Source organism: Monodelphis domestica, chromosome 1 (assembly GCF_027887165.1).
Source record: "Monodelphis domestica isolate mMonDom1 chromosome 1, mMonDom1.pri, whole genome shotgun sequence".
Lineage (NCBI taxonomy): Eukaryota > Metazoa > Chordata > Mammalia > Didelphimorphia > Didelphidae > Monodelphis > Monodelphis domestica.
The window spans coordinates 648658887-648685574 of NC_077227.1; the positions used below are offsets into that span (position 1 = coordinate 648658887).

A 26688-nucleotide genomic window follows, 5' to 3' on the forward strand; every position below is an offset into this window, starting at 1 on the left:
GGGAGAAGGAGGGCATGAGATCCAGTGCAATCTAGCACAGGCAGCACCCAGCCAAACCAACTGCAAGGCTTCCCACAGCAAAATAGTAGTCATGCTGCCTCTACATACACTACAGGCCTCAAAATAAGAAGCTTGAAGCTTGAGACAGTGCCCCCTATTCCCCACTCCTCCCCTACAAAGATTAAAATTTTGTGGAAACTGATTCAAGTAGAAATTAGCTTCTCTCTGCAAGGAATATTATATTTTTAGAGGTTTATTAAAGGTTAAGGATTAAAGAAAATTACAGAATAAGAAAGCATGTGTCTAGGCCCAGAGAGGCCTAAACACAACCTCACCTACATCATGAAAGACCCGTCTGCTTGCAAGTGGAAACAGGAAAGAAAAAAGAGCCTGCCTACGCCAAAGACCCTTTAAATCATAATTTGTTCTCGGCCCAGGTGAGAATTCAGTGAGATTACAAAGCATTCTGGGGAGGTGGAGCAAGGACTTCTGGGGATTGAAGTCCTGGATTCAAGTCTCCATTTTTACACACACCCCTGCCCCAGGAACAGAGCCAAACTTTAGTATATAGGCAAAGGTCATAAAATAAGCTAGGAAAATTATCAACAAACAAAAAAACCCCTGATCTTAGAAAGTTTTTAGTGACAGGGAAGGTCAAAACACAAACTCAAAAGAAGGTAACTGCCAAAATAGGTACATGGGAAGCCTCAAAAGAAAATGGGAAAAGGTATCGGACCTGAAAAAACTCCTAGAGGAGCTCAAAAAGGATTTTAAAAATCAAATAAGAGAAGTAGAGGGGAAATTGGGAAAAGAAATAAGACTAATGCAAGAAAGTCATGAAAAACAACTTGGTAAAAGATATGCAAAAATTTACTGAAGAAAACAACTCAATAATTAGAATTGACAATGAAAAAGGAGTTACAAAAATCTGAGAAGAAAATAATTTCCTAAAATTAGAATTGGACAATGGAAGCTAATGGCTCCACAAGATAGCAAGAAATTTTTTTTAATCAAAAGAATAAGGAAATAGAAGAAAATGTGAAATATCTCATTGGAAAAACAACTTAACTAGAAAACAGATAGAAGACACATATCCTAAGAATTATTGGATTGCCTAAAAGCCATGATGGAAAAAGAGTCTGTATACCAGTGATTGCAACCTAAGGCACGTGTGCCAAAGATAGCATGCAGAGTGCTCTCTGTGGGCATGCCTGCCACCCTCCTTCTCATCTCCCCCAGAGTTCATTACTAGAAAGGTAGAGGGACTCTGGTAGAGTCCCCCTCTCAACTGTGCCTGATGACATTTTTTCACATCCCCGACCCTCAGCTCATCAGCCAAATGGAAGCACACAGTGGGTAAGGTGGGTGGCTCACAGGCAGCAGAGCTGGAAGGGAGCAGAGGAGTCTGGCCACTCCCTTCCCCCTCTCTACACTTACCAAGGACAATTTTTACTTCACCTGCCCCTCTACCCAGCAGCCCAATAGAAGTACTTTCTCCCTCCCCTGGGTAGGGGAAAGGGGAAGGGATGTCCTGGAGCATGGCTCTTGGTCTCCTGGGGCAGAACACAGCACACAATCTCCAAAAGGTTCCCCATCACTGCTATACACTATGCAATAAGAAATTATCATGGAAAACTGTCCTGATATCCTTGAACAAAAGGGGGAAATAGAAATGGAGAGATTACACTAATCACACCCTTAAGGGGGTCCTAAAATAAAAACTCATAGGAATATCATAACCAAATTCCAGAACTCCCAGACTAAGAAGAAAATATTGCAATAAGTCAGAGACAATTTAAATACCATGGAATCACAGTCATGATCACAGACAAGACCTAGTAGCTTTCACATTAAATTATCTGAGGTCTTGGAATATGATATACATACATGGAATGAAATTCATCCTTTATCTTATTTATTTGCATCCATTCCCTTAATAACTTGGCTATCAGATCTTAATAGGAGAAATTCACAACAAAGATTTTTTTCAGTTAACTGTTTCTCTTCTAATTTTAGCTACATTGATTCTATTTGTGCAAAATCTTCAATTTTGTGTAAAATTGTTCATTTTGCCTTTTGTAATAATCTCTATGCCTTCTTTAGTCAAAAGATCTTTCCCTATTCAGAGTTATAAAAAGTTATCTACTGTTTCTTGAATTTGTTTCTCATATGAACTCTCATGTGTATGTCATGAACATTTGTTTTTTATTTTATTGTGGCAAATGTTGTGAGATGGTTGATCTAAACTTAATTTTTGCTAGACTGATTCATAACTTTGTCAAAGAATTAATTCTTACCCCAGTAGTTGAAGTCCTTCGGTTCACTAAACATTATACTTCCATGTTCAATTGTTTCTGGGTCTTGTGTACCTAATCTGTTAAACTGATCAGCTTTCTTATAGTTCTAGTTCCAAATTATTGATTTGTATAATTTGAGATCTTTTAGATCTGGTATACTTTACCTTTTTTTAAATTATTTTCCTTAAGTCTCTTGAATTTTTTTCCCTCCACATGAATTTTGCTATTTTGTCTATTTTGTTAATATTTTGGTAGTTTAATTAATTTGGTACTGAATCTATAATATAGTGTTGTTATTTGTTTTATATTAATATGACCCAAGTATGAGCAATTGATATTTCTCATTATTTAAAGCCTCCTTTATTTCTATAAAGAATTTTTTGTAGGTGTATTCCCAGAATTGCTATGTCATCTTGGTAGACAAAATTTAATTTTTTTTACATGCTGAAGATAATTTTTATAAAGATATTTCATTTTACTAATTACATGTAATAACAATTTCCCACATGTTTTATGAAGTTATGTGATCCAAATTTTCTTCCTCCCCCTTCCCAGAGCTGGTAAGCAATTTAACCTGGGTTACACATGTATTATCATGCAAAATATATTTCTACAATGTTCATTTTTATAAGAAAAAATTCTGAATTTATTTTGAAAGGAATTTGTTTTTTTCTCCCTGCTAAGTTTCGCAATATGCAAAAAATTATTAAATGATTAAAACAAATCCACAAAAATCATTATTCTTTCTTCACACTACCTATAGACTCTCTTGTGATTAGTTTCATAGCCTATGACATCTCTAAAAGTAATTATAATTCATTGAATATTTCTCCATGGCATGTGTAATTCAACAACCCTCTTCTGTTTTCAGACCACAGCTGGTCCTACAAACCATTCCACAGATCAATAAACTATCTTGGAAAAAAAATCCTCAAACTTCTTTATACTAATATTTAACATATTGTTTCCTTAAAATGAAAAAAAAAATGCAATCTCCATAGATTAGAAGGTGTCTCTTCCTTTCCTGATAGCTGCAAAGTAGCCTTAATTTCCAACTCCCCTCAAGATTTATTTCCACTGAGACTTTTACCAATGACTACTCTGGGTTTCATTGTTAGGTAGCTTTTCCCCCAGAGAAACTGGTTAGCTAAAATTCTTTTTCCAGTGACCTCTGTGGGTTCTGTGGCCAGAAATGTATTGACTGTTTCAGGCTCATAATTTATTTATAAATTACATTCACATGTAAAATCTTTTATTACTAAATATATTCATTGCAATATATGTAAAGTGAGAACTTTCCCACTAAATGATGGTTGTCTTGCATTTTCATTTACTTGTTAGCTGCTACTTCTAATTTGATGAAATGTACAAAACCATACAATATATAGCTGAAATGTGATTAAACAAACAAACAATAAGGATTTTCCCCCCTTAGGAACTTGGGTTCACAATTCAAAATAAATCTTAATAATTTGTATTTTAATTGCTAAGTGGTTTATTTTGAATTATTAATTACTAGAAGTAGAAATTCAGAAAGTACAAGAAGATTGGAAGAAAATAAAAAAGAATTCAAAGGAAGTTGGTAAGACAAAGGAAAGGAAAATGGGTTTACCTTTCAGGGTTCTGATGAGGTGAGAAAAGTGACACCTCTGAAGCTGAAGCTCCCTTCTAGGTAGTTATCATGGAAATACTCCAGGAAAATTGGCCAAAAGAGTTAATGACAAAAATAACAAAGAACTGAAGATCTGGCTTCCAAAAAATTATGGAAAGCATGTAGAATGCTTCAGACCTGTATAAAGGGTATGATATTTGTCTTTTTGATGTTGGCCAAATAATTATTATTTATGCTCAAATTTCAATCTGATCTTCCTCCTGAAAGTTCTGATACAGGAGCTTGAAGCTTGCCTCTTCACTCTTCAGGTTGTTAGGAAGAATTAAGTGTTTCATAAAAAGTGAATGAAAAACTAACATAAAATAAAGAGGAAAAACTGATCTAAAGAGGCAGAGGAGAATCCTTAGCTTGAAAGACAAACGATTTGTGATACAGTAGAAAAAGGAGATGGACCACTCAACACTTGGAGCTTAGTAATAAATACAAGGCTCTTCCCAAAGAGGTAAGAGCTATACCTTCTGAGGAGAAAGAAGATTCTTTCATCACACAATAACGATATAAATCTGTCAGATGATCTATAAATAGGGAGACATCATTCAGTAAGGGTAAAAGGAAAAAGAGCATTGATTAGTGACTTCCTGCCAAGAGATATTAAAGCAGCTGTTTGTTGAGCTCACAATAGTTAAAAGAGAAGTCAGCTGACTTTCCATATCACATATCTGGTATGTGATAGAGAATCCTCCAATCTACTCAAACAATATGACTATCACTCGTTCAGTTCTGGCAATGTATATGGGCATAAAAATGATACTTCCAGAAGGAGCCTAAAAAACATTGCTAAAGATCTTCAGCATTTGAGCCAGGACCTGCAGACTTTAGGGAAATGAGAAAGGTTTGCATCATAGTTGTTATTTGAAGGCAGGAGCTTCAGATATGTGTGTGTGTGTATGGGGTTGGGGGGTGGGGGGTTATTTAGGAAGTAAATATCTACTTAAGAAGATGGTTTCCAAGAATAGAACTTAGAATTCTAGACCATGGATTAAAATATAGGAATAACGAGCTCTTGGCCAAGGATGAAGTGTACCTTACCATGGGCTTGTAAGAAGCGTATTTGCCTACTGCCTTGCAAATCTAATTTTAAAAATTCCTTAAGCTAAAAAAGAATGGAGTGGAAGAAAACTATCTAGGGACATGGAAGAAGATAGAAAGCAAAGAATAGCTACAGTGTAAAGACAATGTATCATTAGAGACATATCTTTTTTATTTATAGGATATAGGATATAGATTCATAGGAGAAAAAACTCAAACAGTAAGAGCAATAAAAATCTGTCACTTTAGATGTCCAAATTATGTATAACAAACAAATGGAACTGAAAATCTTGGTAAAGGAAGGAGGCAAATGTGATGCCATAGCTATCACTGAAATTGAATATGACTCTGAAGGAATATTCTTGATTTTAAAAGAACCAGGATATGTAAAAGGGGGATATAACCATGAATCATTTATGTAATTAAGAAGGCATAGTTAAAAAAAAAAAGGTAAAATCCAGAAATCAAAGTGGGAAGACATTTGGGTGAAAATCAATTGAGGCAGACATGGAAATGATGTAGTATTTTATAGGCCGCCTATAGAGAGAAAATAAGAGATTGAAAAATATCATAAGCCTGCCATAGACTCATAATATGTTTTTTTTTCAAGGAGATTGTAAGATTTTTCTGCAACTGAAAGATTGTCTTAACATCACAAAGATATACATGTAAAATCAAGACTCCAAGTCAGGAAAGTTGGGGACCTTTACTTAGTTTTGTTTATCTTGCTCAGCTTCATTTCATAAAAGATCTTGGGAGTAAAAACAATTTTGAAGTTCAGGTTTCAGACCTTTGAAAAAAGTTTTGAGGGTATATTCAGAATTAAATGGGAGTTGAAAAAAATTCCTAATCTTTTTAGATAGTTGCCTAAGACACTGTGACTAGGTCATTGTCACTGACATTGTGAGTCAGACACACCACATGGAGTAAGACTACCTTACATAAGGACCCTTTTCCTGACTTTTGTTTCAAAAATTCTCTTAACTGGATGAGGAGGTTCATAGGTTCAAGTATGACTAAAAAATTACAGAATTGTCCTTATTAAGAAGTGCTGGGCACAAACCCAGCAGGTGTTATGGCTGAAACAAAGGGTAGGCATTCTTATAAAGCCCTTTGCCCATAGTTCCAGATTGCCCTCCAAAATGGTTGGATCAATTCACAACTCCACCAGCATTGTAATAATGTCCTAATTTTGCCACATCCCCTCCACCATTTATCACTTTCACTGCTGGATTTGTACCAGAAAGAGAAAATAAGGAAAAAAAAACTTGTACAAAAATATTCCTCGCTACACTTTGTGGTAGCAAAAAATTGAAAAATGAGGGGTGTCCACAGATTGGGGAATGGCTGAATAAATTGTGGTATCTGTTAGTGATGGAATACTATTGTGCTCAAAGGAATAATGAACTGGAGGAATTCCATGTGAATTGGAACAACCTCCAGTAATTGATGCAGAGTGAGAGGAGCAGAACCAGGAGAACATTGTACACAGACACTGATATCCTGTATCACAATCAAATGTAACAAACTTTTCTACTGTTAGCAAAGCAATGACCCAGGACAATCCAGAGGAATTTAGGAGAAAGAATGCTATCCACATCCAGAGAAAGAACTGTGGAAATGAAAGTGCATTAGAAAAATATGTGATTGATCACATAATGTGATTGGGGTTTTGATGCTGAAGGATCATACCACTGCAGATATAAATAACTCAGAAATGGGTTTTGAACAATGATACATTTATAACCCAGTGGAACTGCTTGTCAGATTTGGGGGGAGGAGGAAGAAATGGGGAAGTGGGGAGGATCATAAATCATGTAATGATGGAAAAGTGTTCTAGGTAAAAAAAAAGGGGGGGAATAATAAAATGCACTTAAATTTTTAATTTTATGTTTATAAAAAGAGGTTTTCTAGTCACTGCACTCAAGCAAACAAGAAAATATCATGGAACTCAATTGAAACTGAGAATATGTCAACCCCTTTCAATTCCCATTCAATCATCCATTATCTAAATTTTCTTCAATTCTATTCAGGTCCTTAACTTCTTTGCTATTTTTTTGTATATTCAATTTTATTTTTTTTTATTACATGTAGAAACAGTTTTTGATAATTACTTTCTGACATTTTCTGATTCAGATTCTCTCCCTTCCTTCCCACCCCCTCGGTGAGGTAAATAGTATGATATAGGTTATATCAGTGCTTTCATGCAATACATATTTCCATATTCTCCCTGTTGTGACTAAAGACATATATCACGCATATTAAAAAAACCTCATGGTGAAAGACTTAAACATAAAGAAGGAAACCATAAGTAAATTGGGTAAACACAGAATAGTATACATGTCAGACCTTTGGGAAGGGAAAGACTTTAAAACCAAGCAAGACATAGAGAGAATCACAAAATGTAAAATAAATAATTTCGACTACATCAAATTAAAAGGCTTTTGTACAAACAAAAGCAATGTAACTAAAATCAGAAGGAAAACAACAAGTTGGGAAAAAATCTTCATAAAAACCTCTGACAAAGGTTTAATTACTCAAATTTATAAAGAGCTAAATCAATTGTACAAAAAATCAAGCCATTCCCCAATTGATAAATGGGCAAGGGACATGGATAGACAGTTTTCAGATAAAGAAATCAAAACTATTAATAAGCACATGAAGAAGTGTTCCACATCTCTTATAATCAGAGAGATGCAAATCAAAACAACTCTGAGGTATCACCTCACACCTAGCAGATTGGCTAACATGACAGTTATGGAAAGTAATGAATGCTGGAGGGGATGTGGCAAAGTAGGGACATTAATTCATTGCTGGTGGAGTTGTGAACTGATCCAGCCATTCTGGAGGGCAATTTGGAACTATGCACAAAGGGCGATAAAAGAATGTCTACCCTTTGATCCAGCCATAGCACTGCTGGGTTTGTACCCCAAAGAGATAATGGACAAAAAGACTTGTACAAAAATATTCATAGCTGCGCTCTTTGTGGTGGCCAAAAATTGGAAAATGAGGGGATGCCCATCAATTGGGGAATGGCTGAACAAATTGTGGTATATGTTGGTGATGGAATACTATTGTGCTCAAAGGAATAATAAAGTGGAGGATTTCCATGTGAACTGGAACAACCTCCAGGAAGTGATGCAGAGCGAGAGGAGCAGAACCAGGAGAACATTGTACACAGAGACTAATACACTGTGGTATAATCGAATATAATGGACTTCTCCATTAGTGGTGGTGTAATGTCCCTGCACAATCTGCAGGGATCAAGGAGAAAAAAACACTATCCAAAAGCAGAGGACAAACTGAGGGAATAGAAACACGGAGGAAAAGCAACTGCCTGACTACAATGGCTGAGGGGACATGACAGAGGAAAGACTCGGAGCGAACACTCTGATGCAAATACTAACAACATGGCAATGGGTTCAAGTCAAGAACACATATGATACCAGTGGAATCACGCGTCGGCCACGGGGGGTGGGAGGGAGGAAAAGAAAATGATCTTTGTCTTTAATGAAAAATGCATGGAAATGAACAAATAAAATACTATAAAATTAAAAAAAAAATAAAAAAAAGAATTAAAAAAAAACCTCATGAAATAAAGTGAAGGATAGCATGCTTTAATCTGAAATCAAATTTCAACAATTCCTTCTTTGGCTGTGGATAGCATGTTTTTTGTTTTGTTTTGTTTTGTTTTGAATCATGAGTCCCTTGGGGTTTTCTTGGAACCTCGTTTTCCTGATAATGGTTTAGTCCTTCATAGTTGATCATTGTACAATATTTCTGTTGTTATATACACTATTATCTTTGTTCTGCTCACTTCACTTTGCATCAGTTCATATAAGTCTTTCCAGGTTTTTCTGATTTCATCCTATTTATCATTTCTTATGGCACAATAGTTTTCTTTTACAATCATATACCACAATTTATCCAACCATTCCCCAATTAATGAATATCCTGAGCCTCTCCAAGGGAAAAGTCAAAGATCTCAGATATGATCCAAAGAGACAAGGAGAAAGCTAAATCATGGGTCAGTCCCTTTATTGTCCATTAAATAAGCCATGAAGGTTTATTGACCAAACTTCTTTAAAAAAAAACAACTTACTGTCCTATCAGTTCGAAAACAGAAAAGAGGTAAGGGCTAGACAATTGGAGTTAAGTAATTTGCTCAGGATCATACTGCTAGGAAGTATCTGAAGTAAGATTTGAACCCAGTTCCTCCCATCTCCAGGCCTAGTGCTCTATTCACCAAGCCAGCTAGCTGCCCCTGTCCGAACTCCATTATGCAAACATTTCCTGCCTCCTTCACTGGACCAATAAACAGCCAAGAATATTGATATGTTATACTAAAACTTTTGTGCCCCATGATGAACCAGTGTGCCTACTGGTCAAGTGGTCAGGGAAGCTCCATGAGATACATTCCAGTCCCTTTTGCTCCACAATTAATTGGTCAGTAAAATAACTGCTCTTAAATTTTGTTTCCTGCTTTACTTCATTTCTTTTTCAATTAGCAAGCAGTTATTTTCTTTCCCTCCTAAACACATTTCTTCCCCCCACCCCCAATTTAAGAGAAAAATAATATTAAAAACCATTATAATGTAAAATTTAAATTAATATCCAATAACTCCAAGTATTTTATAAAGTTTATTCATAGTCACTTGAGGTAAAAGAAGTAAAAGAACAAAAGTTAAAAAACCTGAGTAAAGTCACGTGAGTAAACTTTTCCTGCCAAACTCTCCCTCCAACCTCCCCAACCTCATTCCAGGAAGAAGAGAGTGAGGGCAGAGCTACACAAAATTTATATCTTCCCTACATTAGTACATTACATAGATATGTAACTGGGGATACTGGGAGAGAGAATCCCTGGGGAGCAAAATTCTATCCACACAATCCCCCTGTGATTCCATTGGGAAAGGAGCATGCAAAAATCTGCCAGATTTACATGCCAATTTCCCAAAAGAATCAGTACACATAACCAACATATCTCTAAAGGTCTTTAACTAGAGGTACATATAACATTGCACTTTCAAAGGGGGAATTTGGGGATAAGAGGGAAATAAAAGAGAAAGAGAACAAAACCAATGATTGCTAGGCACACTGACAAAAAGCCAATTAGGGGGTGATCCCCTTTGGCATAAGAGTGTACATTCAAAATAAATAAGTTCAACCTCCCACAGTTCAATTCACTACATTCCAAAGTTCATTCTGGATCTTTTTGTGCAATGTGTTGTTTCTGGAGGCATTTTCATGGCACCTTCTCCAAACAGTTCACTTTCTTGATTCAGGGAGGTAGCAAGTTTCTTATCCTAAAATTACTCTCAAATAAGAAAAAATTTTATAAATCTAGAATTTTTTGACAATAATACAATCCCCTCTGAGGAGGGTGTTGATCAAACATGGATCACCCCAGGATACATGACTGAGTTATGAGGTATCTGAATCAATTGTCAAAAGAAAATAAAAAAAAATTTTTTTTAATCCAATAAAAGAGAAAAAAATAACTTCTGGATGAAACATAAAATATTTAGATCTCATGTGTAAAAATTCTAAGTAAGGAAGAATAAGCCCATTACAGGTCCTTGAATCAGGGCCTGATTAAAATGATTTATGTCCCATAAGCCTGTAGTAGCAATTATAACAATGTAGCCAGGACTACAGAAAATTGTCATACCATAAAAGGAAGAGAAAGAAGGACTAGATTTTGAAGAAGAAGGGAAATATCATTCCCTGGTCTGATTTTACCTTTGCTCTCAGGGATAGGGGAGCCAAAATGGCAGCCAAACTGAGATACTTGGTCAAAGTCTAGATCTGGCCCAAGGAAATCCTGCATCTGACGTTGTCAAACAGCCACTTCCTTGAACCCCAAAATAAGTTCAAGTCCCCTATCTTGGCTCAGAATCTCATTAATACCATAGGGATTGGTTGGTGTCCTTCACCTTGTGCTCCTATACACTGTGCAGATTAACTTCGTGCTCCTTGGCACTATGCAGTGGCTCTTTTGTGATCCCTTCTCCTGGAACCAGACACAATCATTAATCAAAGTTCCATAATATTTAACAATCAATGGCAGGTTTCCATAGTCTAAAGCTTTGGGGTATGCATTGACATTAGGGGTAATGGACATTAAAAACTTACCCTAGTACAAAATTTAAAAAAAACATTAATACTGGTAACATGTGCTTCAAGTAAAAAAAAAAGAGAGAGAGAAAAGAAAACTCAAATACTCTATTGCACATACAAGGAAAAACAATAATAAAATTTTATCTGTGAAAATGTGTAAGCCAATTAGAGGCATAATACAAAGGTTTCTCACCTAAAAATGAGATCATTTCCTTTTTAACTTGATCATGATCCACAGTGTGAGTACACGTGATTTTCACTAAGTGACAGCTTTTTTTTTTAAACCCTTACTTTCCATCTTGGAATCAATACTGTGCATTGGTTCCAAGGCAGAAGAGTGGAAAGGGCTGGGCAATGGGGGGTCAAGTGACTTGCCCAGGGTCACACAGCTGAGAAGGGTCTGAGGCCAGATTTTAACCTAGGACCTCCCATCTCTAGGCCTGGTTCTCAATCCACTGAGCCACCCAGCTGCCCCCTATGTGACAGCTTTTTAAAACAGCAGTACAGCAGCTAATGCACAAAGAAGTACCAAAATCCCCAAAATCATAATAGCCCAGTTAATGACAATAGAAAACAAACCTGATATCATTGGGATTCACATGATTTCTCTATAGCCACTTGCTGTGTGACATTTCAAAAAAACCTTTGAAGCTCATGGATACTTGTCACAAGTTCTCCAGATCTAGCCAATCTTTCAACCTTGGCAAAGATATTTCTAACAAAGTCTATTATTGCCATCATTCCAAAATGTGGCAGAAGAAACCAGGGAAAAAAAAACAACTCTGTACTGCTGATGAAACCCTTTTGTGTCTAAAATATCACCAAGAATCTAGACCATTCTGGTGGAAGGGTAGAGTAAGTTGAAGAGTTACAAATATAAAAACCATCTAGGAACCACTAGGCTCTTTGGGAAATTCTCCCTCGGGGAGCCATCCAGGAGTTACGAAGCCCCTTACAAAACCTTCCCACCTCCCAGATGAGATTATAACCCATCACGGAGTAACCAAGTCGCTTGGGAAACCTCCCTCCTATGGTATCAGACTGTAACAGCTGTAAAAGTCATGTATTTATATATCCCATCCATTGCAATGTAGAAGTGAGGAATACAATAGTGAAAATCCCTTCTGATGTCTCATCTATTACATTTTTATAAATATGGAGGTGGGGAATACAATAGTGCTATTGCACTCACTTCAACTACTAAATGGATCCCCCTTGTTACAAACAACTCAAAGGTAGGCAAATGATCAGTCAGAGGTATTGGTGCTACTACATATCTGAAAATCACTTCTAAAGAACCCTTTAAATCAATTGATATTTTTAGCTCATTAAATTCTCCGAAGGTTGTATACAGGTTGTAACTGGTTTGATGGAGTCTATCATCATCTATGTGACAATTAACAAAGGCAAAAAGGAACAAAAGGCCTTTAAGGCACATGTGACCTTGATGGAGCTGGTGACAAACCCAGCATCATAAGGACCTGTGATTTCATCATGGAAAAGGGTTTGTCCAAGTTGTTTATGGACTTTTATAATGGTATTTTCTCTAGTCCAGTCATAGGGCAGTACAAATAAAGATAGTAGGATAATAGAAGTAAAGACAGTGCAACAGAACATATAGCTAATGGCCAAAACACAGTAGTTGAAAATGATATAGTATAAAAGAAGATATTAGATTAGATTAATATGTGAATTTAAAAAACAAAATTAAATTTTAAAGCAATCATCAAATATAATAAGTATGATAGGATATAATCACTCATTCTCTATAGAAGGTGCTCTCTTTACAACTTTTCTCCAATTCTGATAGCTGCATTACAGAGACTTCTTCACTCTTTGGAAGGGAACAAACTGAAACAGTTAACATCAGTAAGGCAAATGGAGTCTCAAAATGCTTAAAATTCACCTCCAGACTCTTTAAGGTTCCTTCCCCTCCCGAGTATCATCATCATCTAGATTCCTTTAGTCACACTTCTGGCATTACCCATACAGGGGTGGATTTCCACACTGAACATAATGTGGACAAACCCCATATTGGATGTCTTGCAGAGGCTGAGCATACTTAGATAGTAAGGAGAATTAATCTCCCTTCTGAATCTTGAGATGACTCATGCTAACATCAAGGACAAGTGCTCCCAGGAACAGTAGTAAGAAAAAGACATCCTAAAACTTTGAGCTATGTGAGCTCAATAATGCTCTCTGGTAACAGGAGCTGTTTGAGATAGGCAGGAAACTGGGACATACTTGCAATTCTATTTCCTATCTGTAGGTGTCACTACCCTAGTATGTACTAGTTAGGAGTGTGAAAATCCCAGAGTCAGCTTGAAAATCAGCTAGGAAATTTGGAATGGGATAGGGGTGGGGGGGGGGGGTGGGGGACTGGTCAGCATGGAAAAAGCTGTTGATGTGGTCTAAGAGCCACCTCAATCCACATGGTGGGAGAGGGGCCCCCGGGAGGCAAGGGGTCAAGTGCCAGCTCAGCTGTTAACAATATAGGGGAAACTTATACTTTACCTTTTGCACAGGAACCCCAGTTAATCCATAGTGCTCAGAGGCAGCAGTGAGGCATGCTGGCCTAGGCAGATGGGCTCAGGCGGAACGCAGTGGGAAATGGCTTATCCATTTCAGCCAGGAGCCCCACAAGCAAAAGCAGACTGGCAAAGATGCCACTACCCAGCTCCCATTGTGGGTGGGTCCCCACCACCGGGAAAACTCCATATCTACTCAAAGGCTATCTTAAAAAAAAAAATCAAGGATTTTATCCATTTGTGTCTTGCCAACAATGTAAAATTTAAATTAATATTTAATAACTCCAAGTATATTTTATAAAGTTTATTCATAATCACTTGAAGTAGAAGTAAAAGAACAAAAGTAAAAAATCTGAGTAAAGTCACGTGAGTAAATTTTTCCTGCCAAGTTCTCCCCCTATCCTCCCAGCCATGCTCCAGGAAGAAAAGAGTGAGGACACAGCTACACAAAACTTGTATCTTCCCTATGTTAGTACGTTACATAGATATGTAACTGGGGAGAGAGAGTCCCTGAGGAGCAAAATTCTAGCCACACAGTAACATATGCATAGTCAAGCAAAACAAATTTCTTCTACATTGTCCAAAATCTAAAATCTACAATGTGCATTCTGTATCTTGAATCCATCAACTTTTCTGTTGGGAGACAGGTAACATAAGTTATTATCAGCTCTCTAGAAACATGGCTGTTTATTGCACTGATGAGAGTTTTTAAGCCTTTTGAAGTTATATGTTCTTATAATGTTATTATATAAGTGATCCTCCTGGTTGTACTTCATTATCAATTCATACAAATCTTTCAAGATCTCTCCCTTTTGTCATTTCTTATGGCACAGTTGTATTCCATTATATTCTGATGCCATAACTAGTTCAATCAATCTCCCAATTGATGATGCCTCCTTAGTTCATTGTCACAACAAGATGTTACTACAAATATTTTTTACACATTAGTTTTTTCCTCTTTCTTTGATTTCTTTAGAATATAAGTCTGGTAAGGATGTCACTGAATCAGGCACTTTCTTGTTGGGTTGTGTCCAATTTACATTTTTCTCCGAGACTTTGATTGTAACTATTTTGACTTAATTGTCTCCTTTGAGTTTGTCTTGATCTTCCTATTACATAGTAGTGTTTTGTTGCTATTATTGTTTGCTCATTTCCCCATCCTATTTCTTGCTTTAGAACTTTATGTTAAAAGGTTTTTATTCCTGGGTGTATGTTGAGGAGGTGAGGGTAGGGGTAATGTCTCAAACTTCAGGCTTTATTTACTGCTGTTTTCAGAGCTTGTTTGGGAGTTTCAAAGTTTTTTTTGCTTCTGGAGAGGTATGATCTAGGGAGAGATGTAGTCACTGCTCTCTTCATCTTACTCAGGAAGGTCCCTTGATCTCTTGATATTGCAATTGATACTGTTCCTCAGGATCTCTGATCCCTTGTGACCCAAAATGATACCTCCCCTCAGGGAAATGATACTTACTCTCTTGGTCAAATGTTCCTCTTTGCCCTTAAACTCTGACCCAGAAGTGAATATAGGCAATGAAGTTGTCAAACAGTTGCCCCTAAGGGTTCCCACTTCCTCTTGATCAAAAGCATTCTTCTCTCCTCTTGAATTATGACCCAGAAGCGGGTTTAAGCAATGGATTGCCAAACACTGTCTGTTCTTGTTTCCAAAGCTACCACAGGGGTACCCTGTAATTTTTTCTGACCAATTTCTAGGTCCCTTTGCTATCTTTGGCTTGAGAGCTCCCCAAGTTGCTGCTACTTTTGTTACCACCACCACCACTGGTTTTTTATCCACATGGGCTCTGGACCAGCTCCTCCTCTGTGTCACAGATCTCTCTTTTTAATCGCCTTTGTTATGTTGGACTGGCAAATATGTCACTGACCTTTTGTTGGCTCTCCTGTTCTAGAATTTTATTTGAGGCTTTATTTTAAAGTTGTTTGGAGGGAGATATTAGGAGAGCTCAGCTGAATACTCTATTCTGCCATCTCAGCTATGCCCATGGAAATAGGACAATCCTCTACTGCATAAAACCTCTTTATTCTGTTCTTTTAAGATATGACCATCTACTTTTGGAATCTCTCTTCTCAGACCAGGTATAAGGAAGCACCTGTCTCCCACTTCTATGTTTCTGTCCCAAATCGCCATGAATTACTCTGGTGAGCAAGGTGAGTGGTGGAAAAATATTTTTTCTTGTCTCACTTCAGAAAAAGACACAAGATAAAAATTCAAACACAAAGACCTTAAGAGAGTAAAAAAAAGGGGGCAGCTGGGTGGCTCAGTGGATTGAGAGCCAGGCCTAGAGATGGGAGGTCCTAGGTTCAAATCTGCCCACAGATACTTCCTAGCTGTGTGACCCTGGGCAAGTCACTTGACCCCCATTTGCCTAGCCCTGACCACTCTTTGGCCTTAGAACCAATATACAGTATTGATTCCAAGACAGAAGGTAAGGGTTTTAAAAAGAGAGAGAAAGAGTAAAAAAAAAAACCCAGTTTGCTTTTATAGGCCACAATCTGGTACTCTCTTACTTATTTTGGTTTTCAATTTCCTGTCCTCCATTTTTGTAGTGTATTTATCCATCTGAAGATCATTTTTCTTGGTAGAAATCAGAAGCAAAATAAGAAGATGGTAGTCTGCTTTCTCTATGTATACAACACATTAGTAGGAAGGAGGGAAGGGGCTCTTACCAATCTAGTGATTAGCATGACCAGAGTTAGGGTGCACTCATGAATGATATAAGATTCAGAGACTGAGCAATCAATGGTGCTTCTGCAACATCTACTTGGATTCAACTTTGGTAACTTTTGGAACTGAGACTGAGAGGACATAGATCTATGTGCTTTAAGAATGGAAAAGTAAGGAAGAGACAAAAGGAGGCACAGAAGTATAATGGAAACCAGGAAGTTTTCTTGCTGGGCTTTGTCCTACAGCCCCAGGCACAGAAGTCTTACCAACTCTCTTGGCTGCAGTAGTCTTTGGAGGGGGGAACCAGACTGAATTCCTGCTCAGGATGAATAGATAGCAATCCTGGGACATTCCTGAGACTCTAACATTGGCTTCCTGCTGCCCCATTTGCATTTAATCTCTGATCTTTGAAAATCTCTCAAGTATCTATAGTACTTTCTAAACTTGTTGTGAGTTGAATACCCTACTCCATTTCTCTGGGAGACAGGAAATCTAAAATAATTAGATGCAACTTCCTGAATAACTTGTATTTGGACTGGTAGATGACAAAGGTAGGCATTTTCCAGTCCAGGAAGTATTTCTAACCTTGGGAGGAAGTAGAGATCTAATGGACTGCATCTGCATTTCCTACAAGTAATACCTTTACCTTACTAATTGAATTTAGTTAAACTTCTTACTAAGATAAAGCTACTGAGTAGACAGTCTTTTCACTGAGAGCTATGAGACAGAAAAGAGTTGCTAGTAATGGATTAAGTGAGAGCTGAGTGATTTGATTAACAGATACACAAATAACTAGAACTATATCAGTACTAGGATTAGTTTATGCTGGAGCATAGTCCAAAAAGAATGATGATTTATTAGCTGCATAACAACAGTGCTCCCAAACTTTAATGATACATTCATAGCACTTTTTTTTGCTCCTCATAAACTTGTTCTGTTTTTTATGTTATTTATGATGTCTTATTTCTCCTCCTTTTTTTTTTAATCTGCAACTGCACTCCATCTAATTTTTTAAAACTCTTATCTTCTGTCTTAGTATCAATCCCAAGACAGAAGAGCAGCAAAGACTAGGACTAAGTTTAAGTGATTTGCCTGCCCAGTTTCACACAGCTAGGAAGGGTCTGAACCCAGGCCCTCCCAACTCCAGGCCTGGTGCTCTATCCACTGTACTATGCAGTTGCCCCCCTCTACTAATGTTGATGGACAACTATACTACAATTGATATGTTTAGAGTTGATTGAAATGGTGAGAGGTTAAGTGTATTACCCAGGATATTAGCCAGTATATATTTGAGGTGTATCTGAAACTCAGATCTTCATAACTATGAGTCTGACCCTTTATCCAGTAGATCACATTTCCTCTCCTTCTGCTTATACTTCATATTAGATCTCAGGGGCTACGTATTCCTTTTTTTTTTAAATTTATTTTAAACTATGCCTGTGATGTGATTGATAAAAAGAACTTCCAGTAAAGAACCTGATCTATTGCTGCAGATCAGAATCTTCTCTGCCATTTATAGACCAGAGGTTAAGTGATTTGCCCAGGGCTATGTAGTCAATTTATGTGTCATAAGGTACAACTTGAACTCAGAACTTTTTGGCTCTGAGGATAGCTCTCTATTCACTACTTTTAACTGTCAACTATCTATTTTTTACTTTTAATTAAGTAAAATTAAAGTTAAGTTTGGATTTTTTCAATTACCTAGCATTTTTTTCCTCCCTCCCACCTCTACCTCTTCCTGGAAGAAAAACAAAACCCCTGTAATGGATGTAGATAGTCAAACCAAACAAATTCATATCCAAAAATGTGACTTTTATTCTGCATATTTAGCCCATTACCTCTCCATCAAAAGGTAGGATAGCATTCTTCATTATTTGTCCTCTGAAATCATGTTCGATCACTGCACTGATCAGAGTTCTTAAGACTTCTAAAATGATTTGGTTTCACAATGTTGTGGTTATAATATAAATTATTCTCCTGACTCTTTTTGTTTCACTTTTCATAAGTTCCTGTTTTCTTGGAATTTCCTGAAACCATATTTTCATAATTTCTTATAGCATTCTATTACATTCATATAGCATAACTTACTCAGCCATTCCCCAATTGATGATCACCCTCTGAACCACATTTTATTCATGTCTTTAGCCCCTCAAGTCAAAAATGGCATTTTGTATATACTTGATGTGCAATAAATATTTGTTTTTTAAATAAATGGATGACTTTTTAAATTGAGAGTGATGATACAGGTGGTTATGTTGATGTTTATAACTTATGCATGAGAAGTATCAGAAAAGACATCAATCACAGAAAATGATAAAAAGGTAGTTCAATTATCCAACAAGATTGTTAATAAACAGACATGATAGTTCTATTCCTGAAAAACAGCCCTCAGGAAGCTCTCCAGAGTGAATTCCCCTCCATGTGGAAGAAGACTTAGCAATGGACATCAGTAAGAATCATTTAGGATGGGAAGAATGAAAGGGTTGTGATCTGCTCCCATCTCACTTAATGAGGAAGTATCCATGGCACTGAGAACCAGGATATAAGCATTCATGTAAGATTGTGTTGAATTTGACACTTTGAATAATACGAATCCCCTTTTCTATACTTCTGTTTTCACCTAGGTAATAAAAGTCCTCATCCAGATGGATGATATACCTGCTGACTATATCCTAGGCATGCGAACCAGAAACAGATTCCAAAAAAGCCATATGCTGTAAGTTAGCTCTCATGGAGACCTGTCACCTAATTGGAACACTTTGTATCTGCTTTGCCTCCTGGAAGATGGAGTGAACAGATTGTTTATAACAGCGAACTCCCCATTGTGCCTGTCAGACATAACAAGCACTGACCACATGAAACAGAGAAATTAATACCTCCCTCCCTTCTCAGTTTCAGGAAGCCATCAGAAGAAAGGAGAATATTGGGAATACCAGAGATTTCTATAGTTCTAAGATATAGTGAATATATAACATAGACATGTAATATAGGTTGGATAAGGCTCAACAGCTCGTTGACTGACAAATATGCCTAATAAAGATAGGAATTTGGAACAAAAGATGGAAATAAATGACTGGAGGGTCATACCATTAAGCAGATTTACTTAGAAATTTTTGTTCTATAAAAATAAAGAAAAAAGAAATATAAAAAAATAAATTTTTGTTCTTTCATTTTCCCTCCCCTTCATTTGCACGGAAGTTCAAAAGAATCCTGAGGTTAAGAAAACCTGGTGGCCCAAGATTAATACAACCCTTGGCAGTTTGTTGAAAAGTAAGTCCCCCAAATGGGGCTGCTGTTTGAACTTGAACATTAAGCGGAAGTGACAATAATTTTCCAGCCCTAAGTCAAGTAGAAGATTGAAGACCTTGACTTTGCTTAGTGAGAAGCTGAGGTTTAAAAAAAATGGAATTATTTGTGGACTCTAGTTGACAAGTCACTTTGGGTTTCCAGGGCCTGGACCCTAGAAGCAGGGTTCTTCTTTTGGAGAAGAAAAGCCTTTCATAGTGTTCTGACAATGATAGACTATCCATTAAGGGGGAAAGGAGCTAGGTATTTCCCCCCTCATCAGATATAGTGTGAGTAAAGGTTGAGCCTTTCTAAGAAGGATGAAGTTTTTCTGCCCCAGTAGGGATTCTTAACCTTGAGTCTGTCAACTTATTTTTTAAAAGATTCTGATGACTATATTTCAATGTAGTTTATTTCCTTTATAATAAAAAGTATTTTATTTTATGAATCTGAAAATATTCTGAAAAAAAAAGAAGTCTCAACAGGCTTTTTACTAGACTTCCAAAGGGTCCCATGATACAAAAAAAAGAGAAAGGGCTTAAAAGGCCTATTTAAGGAGAAAGAAGTAACACCTCAATTGAGAACTCCAATTGAAGTTACAAACTGAAATAAGCTTCACCAATGTGTGCCCAGGAGGACCATGCTCAGAAGCCACATGGAACCAGTGAAACATAATCAAGTCATGGTTGTGGTTGTGGTAGACGACCAGGGAGCAACACCCAGCAGAGACTATACATCATTTCCACATCCTTAGCAGAGATAAGAGGAGCTCATCATGAGGACGTCAATGGAAAAATTTGCTATCCTTCTTTTCTTTCAAAGAGGACCAATGACATGGAGTGATGTTTTGAGCTATACATGAATTGGACTTAAGTGAGGCAGAGTTGCACAAAGTAATAAGTCCTTCATAGCTAAATGGTCCAAAAGATAGAGTGCTGTGCCTGGAGTCAGGAGATGTCTGATTTCACATCTATCTTCAATTCACTTACTAATTATGTGATCTTGGGCGAGTCATTTCAACACTGTCCCCCTCAGTTTCCTTAACTATAAAATGGGAATAATAATGGCACCCACCTTCCAGGACTGTTATAAGGATCAAACAAGAGAATATCTATAAAGTGCTTAGCACGGTACCTGGCACATAGCAAATGATTGTCTCCCTGCTTCCATCCTGCTTCACTTCAAAATATGGTTCCAGTCAATTTTTCCAGACCAGTTGATTGATTGCCCATTATTTCTTCACTCCAACTAAACTGGTCTATTTGCTGTTACTTGCTAGTACCTACACATGACATTTCATCTCTTCTACCTTAACACAGGCTGTTCCCTATGTGTGAAATGCTTTTCCTACTCAAATCTACCTCTTCAGACCTCTGACCTCCTTTCAAGACTTTGCTCAAGTACAGCCTCTTTCAAGGCAGTTTTTCTAATTCCCCTAAATGTTTGCTTTTGTATAATAATCAACATTAATAAAAGTCTCTTTTTAGGTGGTGTAATGGACAGAACGCTGGACTGTAAAGGATTATGTTAGCATTGTGACTTAAAAATCAAAAATTTAATTGGTCACCAGAGAAAATCCCAAATAATAAAATACCCAAGTCAGATGGAAATTTATGGTGATTTAATTGATATAGTGGAGGAGATTAAGAAGAAGGAAGAAGGAAAAAGAGTAGGATTTCTCCCACCTGGCTAGTACCGGGTGGGAAGATTAGGAGATCTAGAAAGTAAGGTTTTTTGAAGAGTAAGGAGGAAAAGAATCTGCCTGAACTCCAAAGGGCTCAGCCAAGATGCCTGAACCTGAATCAGCTCAAGGGCAAACTCACCGCCAAACCCAGACAAATAACTGCCACCACTCCAAGATGTTGGAATGCCTAGCATGCTGCCAGCTAGAGTCTCCTCTCCAGGGAAAGAGAGTGAAGAGAGCCCATGATGTGCCTTATATAGATGGTTTTATAAAACTTCCTCAGAGGGGAGAGAAGTTTTAAGGTAGAAAGATAGAGACAGGATAGAAGTTTTAAATACCACGAGGGGGATGACGGAGTCAAATTAGAGATATGAGGTGGCAGGAATGAGTCTTTATTAATTTTCCATAAGCCACAGCCAAGCTTTGATCAAAGGACCAGTTTGAAGGCTTTTACCAGTCCAGAGATCCACATTTATTATCACACAGGTTGGAGAGATGAAAGAGAGATAGAGAAGATTTAAAGATGGAGCTTGGCCAGAGGCCAAGCTCCTGCAAGGACAGGCATCAGCTCCTGAAAGAGAGAGAGAGAGAGGCGGAGCTTGCTGGGCTAAATATAGTCTTTGATATGCAAATATACACAGTACATAGGGATGATCCTCATTGGTTAATGACAAGGTATAGGTGTGGTTTCTCTTAACCAGGTGAGCACAAAGAAACCTGTGTTCCCGCCTAACCTGGGGGAAGCTGGGGTCAAGGGTCAGAGGCTTTCCCAGCCATGTGCAATACTGAGTATGCTCAAGACTGAGCACGCTCTCTTCTAAGACAATCTGTACATACCAACTGTTCCCCTTGCCCATAGCTAGGGGTGGACTGCTACATCTTACATCACTTTTCTGCGTCTCATCTGTACCAATGATAGCTTAGTGTGACTTGGGACAGCCCAGGGGTCTGTCCCCTTTTTCTGCACATGTCTGTTGAAGGCCATTTTTCTCAGATACTTAATCCTTGAGTTTGGTGCAGACCGTCCTAATCTTCTTAAACTAAGGAGAGTGGAGAAATGTAGAGTTCCCAAGACCTGATTCTGTTAGTCCAAGTATCTCTATTGTTATTGATCAAGAAATAGCTAAATCATATCTTCTAAAGTATGGTCTGATTAGGGTGGAATAGTTTTAGAATTCACAGGACATAGAGTCAGGAAACCTGTAAAAAGGAATTCTATAATTTTTTTATTTAATGGGGGACCTGGAGGTCCTCTTACCATAGAGATGTGTAGGGATTAACCATCACACAGTGACAGGAAGGAGGAATCAGGGTGCCCCTTGCCCAGCCACATCAGTTGCAGGTGGTCAGTTACTAACAGTTAGGAGTCAGTTGAGGGCTGGCAGTTGCCGGGAAGTTGACTTGTTGGGCATGAGTTGTTCATTGGGGGTTGATGGCTGGTAGTGTGGGTTGGCATTTAGTTAAATAAAGGGGGACCTGAGCTTACTGAGAGGACTTTTGTCTTTAGCCTTTAAGGGGTTTTTTGCTTCTGGGATCTCTAGAGAGCAGGAGGTCTGTCTCATAGGCAAGGATCTGCTGTCAGTTGGTTACTGACAATTTGGGCTGCTATAGAAAACTGATTGAAGGAGTGAATGAGTAGTGGCTGTCTATTATTTTAGGGAGTTGGGTACTTAGTGAATCATTTATACAGTAGAGTAGGCCTGGTGAGCCAGGCAGAAGAACCTGTCCTGAGAAGACACAAATAGGGTTTTTAGAAATTTTAGGTAGTTATTAGGAATTTAAAGTATATTTATAGGGTGTAAGATTAATAATCTCTTTCTTCTTTTCTATCTTTCCTTCCTTTACTATAGTCTTTTACTATCTCTATTTTAATTAAACTAAATTGCTAATCATTAAAAGCTGCTAAATGTTTTCTTTTCTCTATCTTAAAGGGATAATATTAATTTACAACTCTACTATATTCTCATTAAAACTTAAATTATTAAAAGCTGCTCTCTTATTTTGTCAAAACCCCTATTTTAACCCTAATAAACCTTAATTTTAAATCTTCCCCCAGACATTTTTTTTTAAAAGACAGATTTGAAGAATAAACTATGGTCTGTGGCTTTCTCTCATTAAAGGAGAGATGATGGAGGGGGCAGCTGGGTGGCTCAGTGGATTGAAAGCCAAGCCCAGAGATGGGAGGTCCTAGGTTCAAATCTGGCCTCAGATACTTCCTAGTTGTGTGACCCTGGGCAAGTCACTTAACCCCCATTGCCTAGCCCTTACCACTCTTCTGCCTTGGAGCCAATACACAGTATTGACTCCAAGATGGAAGGTAAGGGTTAAAAAAAATAAAACAAAGGGATGATGGGAAGGGGAAAGCTTTTGGAAAGCTGGGTCCTTGGCAGGAGTGGGGTAGGAGGGAACTGAGTTTTGATTGGATATGGATCTGACTTCTCCTTGGCTTTGTATGCTATCTTAGAATATTGAGGCACTGGTACAGACACAGCCACCTCACCCCACCACCACCTCTTTTCCCTGAAGCAAATCTTCCTCCTAGTGATTTCCCCATCTCTCACTCCTACCCATCTTTCCAAAAAGAGGGGCAGGGTGGATAGATGTGCTCCTTTTCTACTCTACTCATCCTGTTAAGTTCCTCCCATACTTTATTACATAGGCATGGACTGAGGGACACTCTTGATCAGACCCTTGGTTTCATCACTGACCTTCCTTCCTTCTGCTGAAGTGAAAGTTCTTTGGAAAGCATAAAGTTCTCCATGAGGTATTTTTCTAAAGGATCCCCCTTGACAAATGCCTCCAGCCACATCTGACCCAGGCCTGATACAGGCTGAGAAGGAAATGGAACAGAAGCTCCTCTGGCAGTCCACAAGACCCTCCCTGGGGATGATGGGAGAAAGAGGTTCTTCTCTGGTCAAACAGGTGAAAGACAGAAATCATTTGGGATCCATTTCCATAAAGGAAACATCACTCGGAGGTCTGGCCAACATTGGAAGACCAGAATCCTCCCTTAGGGGAAGAGATGCCCTTCCAGTCTGGAGGTGGGGTCTCCTATCCCATTGGGCCTGTCTGTAAATACTGTAAATGAAATTTAGCCTGAGTTAGATCCCTCTTTCCATTTTATCTCTGTATGAATTGTCTCCCAATTGCAGCATGACTTCCCTCTTTAATGCTCCCATAGACACACACACACACACAACCCCGCCTGCCACCCACATCAGCCAATAAAACATTCTTTGTTTAAAAAAAGAAGAAGGAAGGAAGGAAGATAAATATAGTATGTTTTGGTCTGCATTCAGACTCCTGTTCTTTCTTTGGAGGCTGAAGGCCTTTTTCATCATGAGTCTTTGGGATTGTCTTGGATCACTGTATTGCTGAGAATAACTAGGTTCATCAAAAAATTTTGATATTACTATGTACAAAGTTCTTCTGATTCTGCTCATTTCACTTTGTGTCAGTTCATATAAGACTTTCCAGATTTTTCCAAAATCATGCTTGTCATTTCTTATAACACAATAGTGTTCCATCACAATCATATACCACAACTTATTCAGCCAATCCCCAATTGATAGATAACCCAACATTTTTTTACTACCACAAAAAGAGCTGCAATAAATATTTTTGTACAAAAAGGTAATTTTTTTAGGATATGGACTAATGATATTGTTGGATTAAAGGGTATGCCCAGTTTCAGAGCCCTTTGGACAGAGTTCCAAATTGCTCTCCAGAATAGTTGGATTTGATCACAACTCCACCAACAGTGCATTAGTGCTTTGATTTTCCCCCATCCTCTCCAACATTTATCATATTCCTTTTCTGCCATGTTGGCCAATATGGTAGGAGTGAGGTGGTACTTGAAAATCGTTTTAATTTGCATTTCTCTAATCAAGAATGATTTAAGGCATTTTTAAATGACCCTAGATAGTTTTGATTTCTTCATCTAACTGCCTGTTTGTACCTTTTGACCATTTATCAACTGGAGAATGACATATTTTTATAAATTTGACTCAGTTCACGATATCATTGAGAATCGAGACCTTTAACAGAGATTCTGTTAAAAAGTTTTCCCAGCTTTCTTGCAAGTTTTTTTCTCTCCAAGTTATGGTTTGGTTAAAATGTTCTCTAGCCAGCCCTAGTAGACTCTATGAGTTGATACATGGTTAAAATTCACAATGCATGTTGATTAAACCAATATTACCCTGAAGTTTTGTTTTTGTGTTTTTCTTGATTGTGTCAACTGAAGTTTGTAACCATTGCACTAGTTTGGGGAACTTGTTTTCTCTTTAAAATATAATAAAGGCCAGAGAAATGAGGAACTTCTGGTGCTGAATGCTCCTAAAGCTGGCAGAGGTGGCTGCTTTGTCACAGTCTTACTTAGCTGTTTTTTGTTGTGGTGGTGGTTGCCAGGAATGTTCAGTGGGGTGGATTGTATCAAGAAATGACTGACATTTTGAAAAACAACAACTTACCAGTTTTTAAAAATAACTGCTTTCTAAAAACATAGATGGGGGAAACAAGGCCAAGAAATGTCTAGTAACCTGTGATAACACCAAAAAATGTCACGGAACCTCAGCAGTAAATAATGCTGGTGTATGCTTTTTGCGGTGGTGCAGGCTGCCATTCTTCTGCTCGCTGGGCTCCTGAAACATCTGCCAGCAGAACAAATAAAAGAGGTGTGGGCATCCCTAACAGGATGAGCGTCTTCCCTTTCCGGCCAGTAGAGGTCAGCAGCAGATGGTCACAAATGGACTAAACGGAGGTTAATCGCTTCCTCTGTTTCCCCCAGGGAAAGGGAATATAAAACATTAGCCAGACAAAATAAAGGCGTTTAGGACAATGCTCCTGCAGCACAACTTGGAGCCATGAAACCTCAGTGACAGAAACTGGGAAGTGGCAGAGTTAGAGCTGTCCGGGCAAAACGCTGGGCTGCTCCTGTAGCTAAGAAAGATGGGTGCACATAGTGATTAGCTCAGCATGCACCAGCCACTGCTGTTATTTAGAGCCGACATTTATAGGAACTGTGGTTATGGGGGGAAATTTAGCATGCTCAACAGCCTCCAGGAGCCAGGCCAACTTCTGGAGTCTACTGCATAGGTTGCTCAGGGGATCGTGGTCATTTCCTTAGAGCAGCTGCTCTCAAACTTTTTGATCATGCCCCTCGTCTGTGCACACAGCCAGCTATATCTATTAGCAATTATATGGTACTGTATATAAATCTATATAATTGTGACTTATGTAGCCTATATTATAAGATAGACATGTTAAAAGAATGAGAGAAAGTGAATATTTAAATTTTTTCTTTTAATAAATATATTAAAAATTAAAATAAATAAACATTAAATTTAATAATTAAAAAAATTACACTCATTAAAAATATTTCTCTTTGCTCACTCTCTTGG

The 26688-nt window shown here is 37.9% G+C and overlaps 1 long non-coding RNA gene across 1 annotated transcript in view; it reads right to left on the reverse strand.

Annotated features, from left to right (window-relative positions):
• The window catches only part of LOC107650692 (uncharacterized), a 41798-nt gene that overhangs the window by 10772 nt on the left and 4338 nt on the right, over window positions 1-26688 (reverse strand). The window lies entirely within an intron of this gene.